Source organism: Gorilla gorilla, chromosome 5, assembly GCF_029281585.2.
Source record: "Gorilla gorilla gorilla isolate KB3781 chromosome 5, NHGRI_mGorGor1-v2.1_pri, whole genome shotgun sequence".
NCBI classification, from domain to species: Eukaryota; Metazoa; Chordata; class Mammalia; order Primates; family Hominidae; genus Gorilla; species Gorilla gorilla.
The window spans coordinates 26005253-26018367 of record NC_073229.2 but is presented as its reverse complement, the minus strand read 5'-3'; the positions used below and the strand labels follow the sequence as shown (position 1 = coordinate 26018367).

The 13115-nt window shown below is 38.6% G+C and overlaps 1 protein-coding gene across 3 annotated transcripts in view; it reads left to right on the top strand.

Moving 5' to 3' along the window:
- SLC35B3 (solute carrier family 35 member B3) overlaps nt 1-13115 on the top strand; it is a 93970-nt gene that overhangs the window by 46586 nt on the left and 34269 nt on the right. The window contains exon 12 of one of the 3 annotated variants that reach the window (XR_008680456.1): nt 10509-10614. The exons of the other annotated variants lie outside the window; for them this stretch is intronic. The gene's annotated coding sequence lies outside the window, so the exon portion shown is untranslated. The remainder of the gene's footprint in view (nt 1-10508; nt 10615-13115) is intronic. 3 annotated transcript variants of the gene reach the window in all.

Below are 13115 nucleotides of genomic sequence, written 5' to 3'. Positions count from 1 at the left end.
CAGAGGAGAAGACTTTGAGAGAGAGAATGCAGGCAGAACAATAAGCCTAGATGGATACTCGGATGTGAAGAGGGAAAGCACTTGAGCATGACTCCCAGCTCAGTTATGATGTCATTAAATTTATGACACTGGAAATTTAGGGGAGAGTGGGCAGATGGGAAAGGCAGAGGGAAGAGCATAGGGAAGGCAGCTAAATTCAATTGGGGCATGTTGAGATTGAGTTCTCTGTGGTCATTCAGACAGAACTGTCCACTAAGAAGAAATGGAATCTATGGTTCTGCAGGTCAGAATGGTCTGTACCAGAGATGAAGTCATCGGTCTACAGATGAATTGAGTGAAAGCAATCACCCAAAGCCAGGCAAGGTGTCAGAGCTCCAACATCAAAAGGTGGTTGACTGGTGGGTTGGTAAGAAGAATTTACCACTGACCGTATAGGACTGGAAAAGGAAAGGTTTATTAGGTAGAAAGAACGCTGTCGAAGAGTGCAGCTGCAGCGGAGCACCTCAGCAAGAGAGGACTGAGTGCAACACAGTGGATCCTTCCTCAGGGGTATTTATGGACCTTAAAGCCGGAGCTGAAGGTAATTTGGACCATATTAGCCCATTAGTATCATTAGATAAATGATTACATTTGTAGACATTTTTGTGCTTAATGCCAGCCAGGTTGGCACAATGGGTTCAGCATGCACGTATTCTGGAGATGTACAGAAATTCTAGTTACTTATAAATTTATAAGTAAATAAAATAAATTTATAAGTAACTAGAGTTTATAAGTAACTTCTACCTGGTACAAAAGAAGCTTCGTACCAGACGCCAGCTTTAGATAATAGGGAAGTCTAATTGATAGAGGAGATAGAAAGAAATTATTTAGGCAGATAGTAAGGACAACAGAGTCCTTGGCGGAATTTCCCTTTTAACACAAAGCACCTCAAAATTATTTCTTTTCTAACAAGAAAGAGCAGCCTGAAAAATCGAGCGGCAGACATAGATAAGCAAGCTGGAAACTTGCACTGGTGAATGTCGGCAGCCGCGCCAATAGAAAAGGGCTACCTGAGGGCCAGGCATGTTCAACATGGAGGCTCCATCTTCCCTTTCTTCGTCACCACGTGTACAGTAAAGAACCAGGCAACATGGCGCCAGCCGGGTAGCGAGCTCATCTGCATAATAAAAGATTAGGGTGGGGGCAGCCAGTTTCTTCATGTGCTATGCATATGAGACACCTGGTCTGACCAATCTTTGGTGCCCTATGTAAATCAAACACTGTCCCCTCAAGCTCCTCTGTAAAACCTGCATTCCACTGCGGAAGCCACAACCCGTTTTCTCTGGGACTTTTCTCTGCACAGAGATCTTTTCTTTCTTTCGCCTATTAAACTTCTGCTCTAACTGCACTCTTTGTGTGCCCACATCCTAGTTTTCCGTGGCCGTAAGACAACGAATCTCGGGTATTTACCCCAGACAAGGAAGCCGCTTCATAATTACTTCTAAATTCCTCAGATAAGGAGTTTTGTCTTCAGGTGGCCTGCTTGATGGTCACCAGGTGATCTTTGCTCTCCTCACCGAGGAGGCGTCATGTACACTGGGAAGAAAGGAGACCTCAGGACAGAACTCTGGGAAACACAGCCTCCAATTGGCAAGCAGAGGGAGATGATCCTCCAAGGGGCTTAAAGACAAGTGGAAAGAGAGCTAGGAGGCTGGTGCCATGGAAGGCAAGAGAAAGGAATTTTATGTGCTGGTGAAAAACGTTACTAAGTATTTTCCTTCTTCATTTATAGAGTATTTTTAAAAAATCAGAAGATGAAATCGGGTGCCATATATCTTCTATCTTTGAAATATTAAAAATGTGGCTGAGTTAAATCAATCTAATGATAATAGAATGCCAAGTAAGAATTAATTTAAAGATTGTTGTATTCAACTTCTCAGCACTAGAGTCTAGAGAAGAAATACTGCTGCCATCTCCTGGTGTGATTTACCACACCATCATGGCTTATACACTTGTGAACTTTTCAGAGAAAAAGTAAAGCAATATAATCTGCACTCGCCTTAAAGTCAGAAGACCTGAGTTTAAAATATTCCTGTCACTTACCAGTTGGGGACAAATCATTTAACGTCTCTGAGGTCCTATTAGGAGATGGCAAATTCTGGAAATTAAATGTGTTGAATATAACTTTTTAATAATTCAATTTGTATTCCTCAACTCTTTTGTATTCATCACATACTTCCAAATATTGGAAAGTTTGATGTCATTCCGGAGATTAGCTAGTATTTTCTTTTAGCATAATACCTGATTCGAGGCAGCACACAGGTGCCCCCGAGATCATAGACGTTCCTCCCTCTTTGTGAAGATTCTGTTGCAAATGTATACAGAGGCCAAATGGCTGAGAAACCCTTAACTATGCCCATTTTAAGTATAATAATTGGTGTGCAACTTAGCATTTTAGTTAGATCCTAGATTTTTTTAATTGAAATTTCCCCAAAATCATTATCTATAGGATTGTTGAATGTTTACTTCAACATGTTTACAGAATGTTTACAGAAACATATACAAACAAAACATAAACAGGCCTTCTGATATATAGCAGAAACGTAACAATGGTCTTCCTCTCCACCATCAGTCCCAGTCTGTTAATATCTCACTGCAGCTGGAAGGTGACCTCCACATTATATCCTAAACCTGTGTAATAAATAATAGTAGATGTCTAAAGCCCATCACAACAGCAAATGGAGTGGCACATAGCATACTGTCCTCTCGGATTTCCACGTTAGGGGACACTGGCAGACCATTTGTTACCTTAGTCATTTGCAAGGGGGAAAAAGAATTTGATTGTTAGAAAGGATCATCAACCTGAAAGCAAAGTACATATCCCTTGACACACCAAACTGGAACTTTGCTTTTTATTGTGTTTTTGTTTTTAGACAGGTTTATTGAGATATAGGCATAATTTAGTAAAATCACTCTTTTTCACATAAAATTCTATGGACTTTGACAAACACACACAGCAGTATAACATATAGCCTCATCACTACAAAGGACTGAGTACTGTAAGATCCTTGTCCCTTTGTAATCAACCTTTCTATCCAATCACCTCCTGGAAACCAATGATATGGTTTCTGCTTCTGTAGTTTTGCATTTTCCAGAATGTCATATACAATAGAATCAAAGAGTGTGTCCGGCCTTTTGAGCCTGGCTTCTTTCATTTAGCATAAGGCATTTGAAATTCATCCATATCACATCATGTATCAGTGGCATGTCCCTTTTCATTGCTGAGTAGTATTTCATTGTACGAATGTATTGCAGTTTATCATTTTGCCTGTTGATGAACATTTGGGGTGTTTCCAATTTTGGTGATTACAAATAAAGTTGCTATAAACATTTATAAATAGGTTTTTATGTGAACATGTTTCATTTCCCTTAAATACCTAGGAGTGGGATTTTCATGTCGTTTCACTTTATCAGAAGCTTCCAAACTGTTTTCCTGAGTGGCATTCCCTTCAACCATGTGTGAGGGTTCCAGTTGCTCAGCACCCTTACCAACACTTGATATTAGAAAGTTTTTATATCTTAGCCATTCTGATAGGTATACAATGGTATCATCTCATTGTTGTTTTCATATGCATTTCCCTAATAAATATGATGTTGAGTATTTTTCATGTGTTTATTGTCCATCTGTATATCTTTTTTGGTAAAGTCTTTGTTCAAAGCCTTACCTCTTTGTTAACTGAGTTGTTTCCTCATTATTGATTTTTAGGTATTCTTGATATATTCTGCATGCAAGTTTTTTTTAATCAGATACATATTTTGCAAATATTTTTACAAATGTTTTCCAAATATTTTCTCCCAGTGTATGGCTTTTCATTTTTCATAAGCATGTTCTTCAAAAAGCAGAAGCTTTTAATTTTAATTTTGATGTAGTCTAGTTTATCATGTTTTTCTTTTGTAGATCATGATTTTTATCATCTCCAAGAAATATTTTTACCCAAGACCATGAAATTTTTCTTCTATGTTTTCTTCTAGAATTGTTTTTTAGAAGACAAATCTAATCATCAAATAATTTAGAAATTATTTAACTTTTACATTTAGGTCTATTATACTTTTTGAGTTAATGTTTCCATATAATGTGAAGTATGGGTCAAAGTTCATTATTTTGCATATGGATATTCAATTGTCCCAGCATCATTTGTTTCAAAAACATTCCTTTCTCACTAAATTGTCCCTGCATTTTTGTAAAAATCAACTGACTCTTCATGCATGGGTCTACTTCTGAACTCTCTACTCTGTTTCATTCATCTCTGTGTCTGTCATTTTGCCATCACTGCACTGTCTGGTTATTGTAGCTTTATAATAAGTCTTAAAATCAGGTAATGTAAGTCCTTCCCTTTTCTGCTTTTTCAAGATTGTTTAGGGTATTCTAGTTCCTTTGTCTTATACAATTTAGAATCAGCTTGTCAATTTCTTTTTAAAAATTGCGTCTGATATTTTGCTTGGGATGGAGTTGAAATTATAGATCTCTCTATATATGATTATAGATTAATGAGAATTGACATCTTTATATTAAATTTGCCAATCCATGAATATTGTATAAATATTCATTTATTTAGGTCTTTGATTTCTTTCATCAATATATTGTTGAATATACAGATTCAACAATATTCCAGCATATATATCTTGCACATGTTGTTAGATTTCATGTTTTGAAGGCTATTATAGATTGTACTTTTTGAAATTTTAATTTCCGATTGTTCATTGCTGGTATGTAGAAATACAACTGATTTTTCTATATTGATTGGAGTTTGAATTTCAGTTACAAGTTTCCTCCTGGACATTATATATACTAGAACAGTGGTCTTTCAACATGATTGATCTTCAAAATGGCCTGGAGAATCATAAATGTACAAATAAATAGATTCCCAGACCCCACCTCCCACAGGTTCTTATTTCATAGTTCCTGGGATAGGCCTAGGAATTTATATTTAAAAAGCTTCCTTCGGTAGTTCTGTCTTTGTTGAGGTTTGGGAATCGCTGTTAAGCATTTGTGGGAATCAATTATTTAATAAATAAGGCAGATATGGCAAGTAACATAATTCATTTCTTGTACTGACACTACAACCTATATTCATTAGGCATTTCCAGTTGGATTTCTGGTGATAGATTTGTAGTGATATATGTGTTCTAAAACTCAGCCCCTCCTTTTTAGCCAGTGGCACATATTTGTTGGAAATTGTGCCACATTACTAACTGGGGTTAGAAGCTCACTAAAATTCAGTCTATGGCCACACTTGGCCAGATTATCATAATAATGAGCATACTATATAGTATTGCTTTGGGGAGGGACAAATAAAAAGACACTGGCTGGAAAAAAAAATGTAATAAAAATTTGGTTAAATTCTAGGGTGGTCTGCCAAGATGAAGAATGGTGATAAAGGGATTGTTGAGTACAAGTGCTACAAAGTCACCTTTAAGTAGTTTTGGTGGGTGCTGGTGGGGGGTGAGCGAGGTGGGAGGCAAATTTATTACCAGGGCATTGCGGTAGCTCTTAGAAGAATCTAAGAGCAGTGATTGCAGATTGGCCTCCCAGGGGACCAGAAGAAAGACAAAGACAGCAATCAGGATTCCAGGAAGATCCTGTGTTCCTTCTGTTCCTATGAGTGCTTCTTGCTTCCCTCTTGTTTTCTTTCCTGCAGAGCAGCTTTCTCTGCTCCCTTTCAATCAAGAATGTCCCAAAATGAGACTCCAGCTTTTAAGTCTACGTGACCCCAGAAGTCACACAGATGTCCAACTCACCAAGAAGCTCAGAATAGGAGAATTGGTCTTACTCGTATTAAGGAACCACCCATTGATAATATTGACTGATCAGGGCTATGGTAAATGATCTTCAGAGAAAGAAAAGGATTCTCTGAGAAAGATTCACTAAGGCATGCAATTTGATTAACACCTGCCATAAATGGATGCCATATTTGGAATCTCTCCTCTAAAGTATGAATGATAGCCATATAGTGATATGAAGTCTGTCTGTGACAACAATATGGCATGTCCCATGTAAGTGGACATATTTTGAATTGTCTAATAAACTAAAAACAGCATTTGCTAAATAAAACTCTAATGCTGGTAAAGGAAACATTCTATCCTGAACGCATAAAGCTTGAATTTAGTCTATCCTTTTTAACATGAGCATTACAGAAACAGTATTGGGGTAATTAAAACTAAACTACTTCTAAATAAACAAGCTAACTACATAATGGCACCATGGAAATAAGGCCACTTACTTGGATTTTATACTACGTTTTTCTTCTTCACTACTTCTCAGATTGTAGTGGTTTCCAGATTGTACTTGAGAGTTTAATAAAGTTGTGCATAAGCGTTGGCATTACAGAGCTACCTGCATTGCGGAGGGGAAGGTTTTCATGTGCTATACAGAAGTGTTCTAGAAACATTGGAACCAGTGTATACATTCTTCAGAAGTAAGTCCTAGAGTCATAGAAATCAGACTGTTAAAATGCAGTCTTATAGTGATCTATACCTCACTTTATAGAAGAGGAAATTGAGGGCTCTGGAGATTATGCAAACTGTCTAGGTCTCACTCTGAGTTACTGGCAGGACTGGCCTGGGATTTCTGATTCTCAGCTGAGCTGCCTTCTGTGAAACACATTTTCCCACTTAAAAGCTCTAGACAGAAAAAATAACAAAAGTGAGCTTTTCAATGCCAAGTCTGTTGTTCTTCCTGAAGAAACAAGTCTGAACAGGGTTTCCTCAGCTCTCGCCTTGCTTCTGATTCCCACATCTGTCTAGCTGTATCTCTCTCCTTTACTACACTTCTCTGTCTGGGAGACCCAGCTTAGATTTCATATCCACTGCTTTATTAGAATGCTACTTTATCTCCAAAGACTATTTCTGTGTTGCTGATAGTTTTATAAATGCACCTGGGGTTTACAAGTGATACCTGGTGTAAGGATTTATGTGACTAAAAATATTTAGGCTTAAATACAGCAGCAGCAGAAAATGTCTTAGACTTTTAATAAAAGAGTTGACATTGATGAGTGAATGAACTGAATGGTTCCCCCCATACCTCACCGGCAAAATTTATATGCTGAAGCCTTAACTCCTACTACCTAGAGATAGGTGGGGCCTGGGAGAAGGTGATAAAGGTTAAATGAGGTCATAAGGACATGGACTTAATTTGATAGGATTGGTGTCCTTGTAAGAAGAGAAAGAGACATCAGAGAGCTTTCTCCCTCCCCACATGCACACAGAGGAAAGCCCATGTGAAGATCCAACAAGAAGGTATCCCAGGAAGAGAGCGCTCCCAGAAACAAACCCTGGCACCTTGATCTTGGACTTCCATCCTCCAGAACTGTGAAAAAATAAATGTCTTTTGGTTTAGCCACTCAGGCTTTAGCCACCACAGTATTCCATTATGGCAACCCGAGCAGACTGATACAATGAGCAGGACTGTGCAGTGTATTGTAAAAATGTTTTCTAAACTCACATGCAAGGCGCCTCTAATGAGAGAGATAACAAACGTATCTCCAGAACTGATATTATGTATCTTTTAAAGTTTATCATTGTTCTCCAGTATCAGCATTATTAGAGTGTAATATCTATATTTGCATGTGCTTCCTTCCACCATAACACTTATTGCCAGATTTTTCTAACAACCTAGAACAAATTGAACATGTTTGTTTACCTCTTGTATTTATTTCAGAAATACCATTTACTAACACTTTCCTATGCCTCCACCTTTTGTATTATTTTTTCCAACCATTTCTTTGGAGATTTCATCAAATATTGTGACATCTCAACTGCTTTTTCTAAATTCTTTTCTTCTGTGACCGAGTCTTGCTCTGTCACAAGGCTGGAGTGCAGTGGTGTGATCTCAGCTCACTGCAACCTCCACTACTTCCTGAGTTCCAGCGATTCTCATGCCTCAGCCTCCTGAGTAGCTGAGATTACAGGCATGCATCACCACGCCGGTTTTTGTATTTTTAGTGGAGACAGGGTTACACGATGTTGGCCAGATTGGTTTCGAACTCCTGGCCTCAAGCTATCCACCTGCCTCAGCCTCCCAAAGTGCTGGGATTACAGGTGTGAGCCACCGCGCCCAGCCATGCTTTTTCTAAATTCTTAAGTACTATGTTTTTAAAAAGTTCTATAAATTTTACATTATATACACTTTTTAGGCAGTTTAGATTATTTTTCATTTTACCTTAATCATTAAGATACCCTGAAAATAAGTTTTCTGTTTCATAAGCCTGTTAAAGAGATTCTAATGTCTCATCTTTCATCATATTCATCATATTCAGACCCCACTCCTATGTTGTAAGAAGATCCATATGGACAAAATTTATGTACTTATTCCTGTAATGTATAAAATCTCTAAAACAGTATATTTCATTTTCACCAGTAAATCCTGAAGTAATAAAGAAATTTGCCACTAGTTACATTATCCAGCCCCAAGGCATTTGTATAGAAAAGCTTTAAGGCAGGCTGGTAAACTGAATGGCAAGATGGTCTGAATTTATTTTCAGAATCATGCTGTAGGGTCACAATGAAATATTCCATTCCTAGTCTCTCTTGTACATTTCCATTTTCTATTACCTTATTGTTAAAAACCATCCAAATATTCTTGATTGATTGAAATCCAGAAAGGAAGACAATGTTCACCGACTTTTCTCAGTTATAGTGCCAGTTTAAAGCAACTAAGATTTTTTAATCTGCAAGTAGAGCCTTAAAAAACTTTTTTAAATACCAGTTACAATGTTCAGATTTACTTTAGTACAAGTTATTTTATATAAGGAATTTAAACACATCAGAAATTGGGACAAAACCCATTATTTGAGAAAGATTGTCATTCACTGAGCTCATTAAGGGCATAACCTTAATTTTCTGCCTGTCGTCATTTACTGAGGTTTGCTAAATCAGAGAGTATGACTTTGCCCCCATTCACACAATCTGGTGTGATTATTTTGACTGCATATCATCATGTATGTGAGACTCACGCCAACATGAGTCTCTCTCTCACACACACACACAAAACCAGAACAAGAACACAAACCTACACTGACGTCGCATTACCTCTCCAGTCAAATCCAAACTTCTCATGAAAGACAAGTAAAGCCTTCCCTTACCTCCCCTCACCCTCCACCCCTTTTATTTTCCTCCACGGAAGCCTGTGCTCCTACCAGACCCTCTTCCTTCTTGCTGTTCTTTGAGTGTGATATTCATTCCATGTTGCTTTCAGAGTAAAATCAGAATTCCTTAGTATGATTTGCCAACTTCTCCCCAGCCTCACCCCTGCCTGTGTCTCCAACCTCATCACTCACTGTCCCCTGGCACACAAACCTCCCTCCAGCCAAACTGAGGCACTGGAGAAGTGTGTCTCTTCTCTTTCCTCCGCACCCTCACCAAATGATTCCCTCTGCACAGAATGGCCTTCTCTCCTACTTGCTCCGGCTAATCTCTTCTTGTTTTAAGATTCCTCTTAGGTGCATACGCTTTTTGTTGTCCTCTTATTTTTCCTCCACTGTGTCATACAGCCTTCCTCTGAGATCAATTAGCACGCCATGTTTAGCTCTAGCATGGTATTTGTTGCACTGTATGTGTGACCTTTAACTCTAGAACAGGGACTGTGTCTTTCATCTAAGTGATGAAGATGAGTGGAATGGTGCATGTTTATGGAACGCATACCAATAATGTGCCTTCATTTATATTTTTCCTTCTTGCCTCAAATCCTTTTGTCAAAGCATCCCAATCTTTCTTTTTAATAAAAATCTCATTCAACCTTTATCTCTCTATAAACCCCTTTCCCTTCTCTCTTTTCCCAGAGCAAGTGAGTTGTACCTTTATGTATTTTCTGAAGGTCGTTTATAGCCAAATCAGACTGGGAGATTTTCTAGATAGAAAGCGCGTCTTTGTACTTCTGCACAGTCTTATGCCAGGCATGTAGAAAGTTCCTAATACTCATTGATTAATTTGCCTGAATGGGGAATAAAACACTTTGGAAATAAGGCAAAAGGTTGACTCCTTCAAAAGAATAATGACCTGTACAGGGTCATGACACCATTTTAAAATAAAATAATTCCCTTTGTTTAGTAGAAGCACTATCATCATCATCATCATCATCATTATTTTCCAAATAAAACACATCTATCCTGAAGCTAAGAAAAGCAATAAGACTAGTGACATGCTTTGAGCGCATTTATTAGTCAGAACACTGTTCTATTACATGCTCAAGTCTTTAATATGCATGAAACAATATTCTCTGATGCAACAGATGATTAAAGAAATATATTAAAGCATTCATTCTGAATGAAAATACATGGACAAGGTAATTCCCAAGGCTCAGAGCAACTACAGGGAGGAATATAAGCTGAAGTAGGTCATTTCTCCCCAGAGAAATTCTATGGAGATTGCTTTCAATTTTGGGTTTTAAATCTAAGAATTTGCTGTATAGAGAACTGAAAAATAAGGTTTCTGGCTTGTTCATATGCAAGCTCTGGGTTTTCCTTTTTTTACAGGGGTGGAGAAGGGCCTTTTCTTCTCTCTTCTATGAAGACCACTCATTGACGACATCATCGCAGGTCTGGTTTACTATCCGAGCTCCAGGAGCCTCCTATTTGCCATGTAAGACTCTACTAGCTAGCTAGTGTCCTTGCCTAAGCCTCTTGACCTTTCTGGTTTTTTAATTGACAAATTAAAATTGCATATATTTGTCATGTACAACATGACATTTTGAAATATGTATGTATACATTGTGGAATGGCTAAGTCCAGCTAATTCACAAATGCATTACTTCACATACTTAGCATTTTCTGTGGTCAGAACATTTAAATCTACTCTCTTAGCAATTTCTAAGAGAGCAATCCATTGTTACTAACTATAGTCACCATGTCAGCCTCTTGACCTTTCTGAACCTCAGCTTTTCTCTTTCGTGTAGAAACAATAACATATTTTCTTATTTCACATTGGAGTAGAGCTGGGAGGTCGAATACGATAAGGAGTTAAAAATTTTCAAAGCAAATTCAAAGGCAAGGTATTACAATTCATTTATTCCCACAGTTTGGGATACTGCAAATTAAACTTATATGCAGAACATCTGTAATATATCATGAGACCAGTGCCAATATATGTTCAATGCAGGCTGAATGCAAAATCTGCTTTGCTTATCTAGAGGCAGAAGTATCTCCATAACACTAGCTGGCAGCCTTGACTGGGAATATGAAGTCCTGAGTTGTACTCTTCTTTCAACCAATCAATCAACAAGTATATATTGATTCACTGATATTCACAGGCGGATAGGGTAGGCATTGAATAGAATTTTCCCGGCCTCCAGAATAATAATACATATTTGAAGATGTATGGCATGTATGTGTGTCAATTTCAGTAAAAACCCACCCACTGCAGTCATGCAGCACTGGGCAGGCGGATCCAGGAGGGTGGAGAATGGAGCACTTGAGCTGGAACAAGGGAAGACAATGTGGCAGTTTGCTAGGGCTGCCCTAATAAAAGTCAGCAGTACCCCTCTATGCCAGGGAGATGCGTTCCAAGACCCCCAGTGGATGTCAAAACCAAGGATAATATCGAATCTTATATGTGCTGTTTTTTTTATCTGATCACCTAGATGGCCCCCAAGTGACTAACAAGAGGGTAGCATCAATGGCATGGAGACCGAGGACAAAGGGAAATTGACATCCCAGGCAGGAGAGGAACGGTGGCAGATTGTGACATGCTACACAGAACAGTGTGCAATTTAAGACTCAGATATTATTTATATCTGGAAGTTTCCATTTAATATTTCTGGACCATGGTTGACCACCAAGGAAAGTGAAGTGGCAGATAAGGGGGACTACTGTACCCCAGACAGGGTCAGGGGGAGAGGGCGTTAACTGCAGGAAATGTATCCCTTCACAGTTTTGGAGTTCAGAAGTCTGAGCGCCAGGTATGGGCAGGGTTGGTGTTTCCTGAGGTCTCTCTCCTTTGCTTGGAGATGGCATCTTCTCTCTGTGTCCTCACGTGGTCATCCCTCTGGGTCTGTGTTCTCATCTCCTCTTCTTATAGGGACACAGTCGTAGTGGATTAGGGCTCACCATAATGACCTCATTTAACCTTAATTATCTCTTTAGTGATCCTGTCTCCAAATACACTCACACTCTGGTACTGCGGGTTGGTACTTTAACATATGAATCTCTTGTGGGGACACAATTCAGCCCAAGACAGACAGGTGTAATTCAAATACTTAGAGGGAAAGGAAGGAAATGTTCCAGGCAGCCGGAAGGTTCAGATGCGTAAAGGTGCATGGGTTTGCAGGGACAGTGAGTGAACCAGCGTGATATAGCTCCAATCAGCAAAATGCTTCAGTTACCAGAGGACATTGTTTTACTTAATCCATACAACAGTTCTATGAGAAAGAGATTCTTCTTTACAAATTGGAAAACTGATATTTGAGTTGCTTGCCTCTCACCAGTGCCCTTAAGACTTAGTGTGCAAACACATCATCTGGGGATCTTATTCAAATGCAGATTCTTGTTCCTTAGGTTTGGAGCAGGGCCTGAGAATCAGCATTTTGAGTCAGCTGTTTATGCGATATTGATGCTGCTCGTCTGTGACCACACCCTGAGTAGCAAGGTACTGAGTAGCAAGGTATTGAGTAGCAAGGCCCAGGCAGGGCAGAGTAGTGGAAGGGTGTGTTTTAAAAGAATATGATAGGAACAGGCTACCAGTTTGGACTTGGCTCTGCGGTATTGTCACAAATCGTGAGTTAGCTTGTATCATCTTGTGAAAATCAAACAGTAGTGATACTTTCCCAATTTATAGAAAAACAAATAAATTAAGTTGATGGAGTTGTCTCAATTAAAAGTTTTCAGCCATAACATTTTCTTTAAAAATTTAACACATTAACTAAAATGAAAATTCAAGAGGCAGGAAATTTCCAGGAAAAAAAAAAAATTTGGAAGCAGCCAGCTGTGCTTAGTTTGACAACATGTTCTTAAGAGAGATGTGCTCATGTCTGTGATTTGTATATTACATGCAATAGAAAATTCTCCTCCTACAGATATTATTCTTAATGTGCTTAATGGAATTAAATATATCAGTACTCCATGCGGTTCTGCAGCACCCAGATGTCC